Source organism: Chrysemys picta, unplaced genomic scaffold (assembly GCF_011386835.1).
Source record: "Chrysemys picta bellii isolate R12L10 unplaced genomic scaffold, ASM1138683v2 scaf894, whole genome shotgun sequence".
NCBI classification, from domain to species: Eukaryota; Metazoa; Chordata; order Testudines; family Emydidae; genus Chrysemys; species Chrysemys picta.
Genome location: NW_027053601.1, coordinates 6,538 through 10,000, shown reverse-complemented (window position 1 = coordinate 10,000; position 3,463 = coordinate 6,538). Strand labels below are relative to the sequence as shown.

General features: G+C 70.3%; 1 non-coding gene across 1 annotated transcript; it reads left to right on the top strand.

Moving 5' to 3' along the window:
• Nucleotides 1-2,697: 2,697 nt before the first annotated feature.
• On the top strand, nt 2,698-2,816 carry LOC135979475 (5S ribosomal RNA). The gene has a single exon (XR_010596776.1). It is a non-coding gene; the product is annotated as a 5S ribosomal RNA (ribosomal RNA).
• The last annotated feature ends 647 nt before the right edge of the window (nt 2,817-3,463 follow it).

The following is a 3,463-nucleotide window of genomic DNA, read 5'->3' as shown; positions in this document are numbered from 1 at the left end:
GCCCGCGAAGGGCCCTTCCCGTCGCGAACGTCAGCGCCACATCGATCGGCGGGCGCGAGAGGAGCGGGCCCCCCCTCCCTCCGGGGGGCGCCGACACTCGGAGCTCGGCTCCCGGCCGCTGCGGGGCCCGTGAGCTAAGAGCCGGGAAAAGCGGGCCGTCTCGGCGGAGGGCCGGGTGCTGGCCTCCGCCCTCAAACGGGCCCGCTCCCCCCCTCCCACGCCGGGCAGGGTCGGGTACAATACTCGGATTGATCCCCTAGGCTGAGCTCCGGTTCTCACAGGCTCTGAAAAACCTGTCCTCAGAAATCTCCTCACACAATCCTCGAAAGGCAGGTCGAAAAAGCCAAAGCCCCGCCTTCGGCGGTACGAAACTGGAACCGGGCGCCACCTCGTGGTTCCCTCGGTCGGCCGAGACGGCGTGGGGCGACCCCTTCCGGACATCCGCGAGACGACCGGCCGTCAGGTCAACCCATTCGCTCCAAAGGGGTTGACCTGGTGGCCGAGAGGGGACTTTGAAAATTTTTCGGACTTGGAAAACTTTTTTTTTTTTTTTTCCCCCCAGCCCGCTTCCTCCGGGTTGACCCGGTGGCCGAGCGTCTCGCCGTCCCCGGACGCGGCGAGGGACTGCCTCCCGGCCGTCAGGATCGGGCCCACGGAAGTCTGATTTTAAAAAAAATTGGCCGACGCCACCGCGGAGGGCTACCCGAGCACCCCGGGCCCCGGAGCCGGAAAAGGGAAAAAAAGGATCGGGCCCACTAGAGACATGGACCCGGCCGCCAAGCAGGCCGCCCTGGGCTGACCCTCCCCGGCCGCAGCGAGGGACTGCCTCCCGGCCGACAGGATCGGGCCCCTGGAAGTCTGGGGGTGGGGGGGGGAAATCGCCCCACGCCTCCGAGGAGGGCTGCCCGGGCGGGCCTGGCCCCGGAGCTCGAAAAAAAAAAAAGGATCGGGCCCACTAGAGACATGGACCAGGCCGCCCTGGGCTCACCCTCCCCGGCCGCAGCGAGGGACTGCCTCCCGGCCGACTGGATCGGGCCCCTGGAAGTCTGGAAAAAAGACTGGAACCTGACGCCTCCGAGGAGGGGGCGCCCAGGGAAGGAGGGAGATCCGGGTTGACCTGGTGACCGGACGGGAAAGAGGCCACCGGGCGTCCCCCCCCTTAAAACCTAGGGGTTGACCTGGTGGCCGGAAAGCGAACCGGCCAGCAGGTGAACCCTTTCGATTCCACGGGTTGACCTGGTGCCCGGGAAGCGAACCGGCCAGCAGGTGAACCCGTTCGATTCCACGGGTTGACCTGGTGCCCGGGAGGGGACTCTGAAAATTTTTCAGCCCTTTCGACTCGGGGTTGACCTGGTGGCCGAGAGGGGACTCGCACGGCAGGCAAGCCGCCCTGGGCTCACCCTCCCCGGCCGCAGCGAGGGACTGCCACCCGGCCGACTGGATCGGGCCCCTGGAAGTCTGGAAAAAAGAATGGAACCTGACGCCTCCGAGGAGGGGGCGCCCAGGGAAGGAGGGAGATCCGGGTTGACCTGGTGACCGGACGGGAAAGAGGCCACCTGGCGTCCCCCCCCCTTAAAACCTAGGGGTTGACCTGGTGGCCGGAAAGCGAACCGGCCAGCAGGTGAACCCTTTCGATTCCACGGGTTGACCTGGTGGCCGGAAAGCGAACCGGCCAGCAGGTGAACCCGTTCGATTCCACGGGTTGACCTGGTGCCCGGGAGGGGACTCTGAAAATTTTTCAGCCCTTTCGACTCGGGGTTGACCTGGTGGCCGAGAGGGGACTCGCACGGCAGGCAAGCCGCCCTGGGCTGACCCTCCCCGGCCGCAGCGAGGGACTGCCTCCCGGCCGACAGGATCGGGCCCCTGGAAGTCTGGGGGCGGGGGGAAATCGCCCCACGCCTCCGAGGAGGGCTGCCCGGGCGGGCCTGGCCCCGGAGCTCGAAAAAAAAAAAAAGGATCGGGCCCACTAGAGACATGGACCAGGCCGCCCTGGGCTCACCCTCCCCGGCCGCAGCGAGGGACTGCCTCCCGGCCGACTGGATCGGGCCCCTGGAAGTCTGGGGGGGGGGGGGGAATGGAACCTGACGCCTCCGAGGAGGGGACGCCCAGGGAAGGAGGGAGATCCGGGTTGACCTGGTGACCGGACGGGAAAGAGGCCACCGGGCGTGCCCCCGTTAAAACCCCTAGGGGTTGACCTGGTGGCCGGAAAGCAAACCGGCCAGCAGGTGAACCCTTTCGATTCCACGGGTTGACCTGGTGCCCGGGAAGCGAACCGGCCAGCAGGTGAACCCGTCCGATTCCACGGGTTGACCTGGTGCCCGGGAGGGGACTCTGAAAATTTTTCAGCCCTTTCGACTCGGGGTTGACCTGGTGGCCGAGAGGGGCCTCGCACGGCAGGCAAGCCGCCCTGGGCTCACCCTCCCCGGCCGCAGCGAGGGACTGCCCCTCCCCACCCCCCGGCTGACAGGATCGGGCGCACTGGAAGTCCGGGACAGTATTTTCCCCGACGCCGGGGAGGGCGGGCGGAGGGGCTCTGGCGGCCAGCCCGGGCCCCGGAGCTCGAAAAGGAAAAAAGGACCGGGCCCGCGAGAGACGGGGGCCCTGCCGCAGGGGGGGGGGGCAGTCCGACCGGGGCTCACCGTGCGGCAGGCCCGGGCGTCGGCAGGGGAAAGCGGGCGAGGAGGCGCGGGGCCGGGTGCCTACGGCCATACCGGACCGAACGCCCCCGATCCCGTCCGATCTCGGAAGGTAAACCGTCCCGGGCCTGGCTAGTACTTGGATGGGTGACCGCCTGGGAATCCCAGGTGCCGTAGGCAGCTTTTCCCGGTCCGAGTCAGCTCTCTCTCCTTTTCTGGGGGGGAAGGAGAGGGGGGGACGGGCCGGAAAGCCCCTCGTCGCTCCTGCCGAGTCGGAGGTCGCGGCCGCAGGTCACGGGTCTGGGCGCCTGGGGTCCGGCTCCCCACCCACCCGGCTTCCTCCGCGGAGGACCCCCCCCGGGGCCACCGAAGCCGCTGGGGGAGACCCCGGGCATGGGGCGGACTGGCCCGGACCCTCCCGGCCGCCGGCCCGCAGGTCCGCCCCGAATCCCCCCCCGCGGCCACCCAGGCCAGGCCTGGCCAGGCGGGACGGACGGCGGGTGTCCAGCGCCCAGCGGCTTCCTCCAGCGGGGACCCACGGACCCCAAAGCCGCAGGGGGAGGCCCCGGGCCCGGGACGGACTCGCTCGGACCCCCTGCGCCCGGCCGCCGGCCCGCGGGACCGCCCCGAATCCCCCCGCGGCCACCCAGGCCAGGCCTGGCCAGGCGGGACGGACGGCGGGTGTCCAGCGCCCAGCGGCTTCCTCCAGCGGGGACCCACGGACCCCAAAGCCGCAGGGGGAGGCCCCGGGCCCGGGCCCGACTCGCTCGGCCCCCCCGCCTCCCCTGCGCCCGGCCCCCGGCCCGCGGGACCGCCCCGAATCCCCC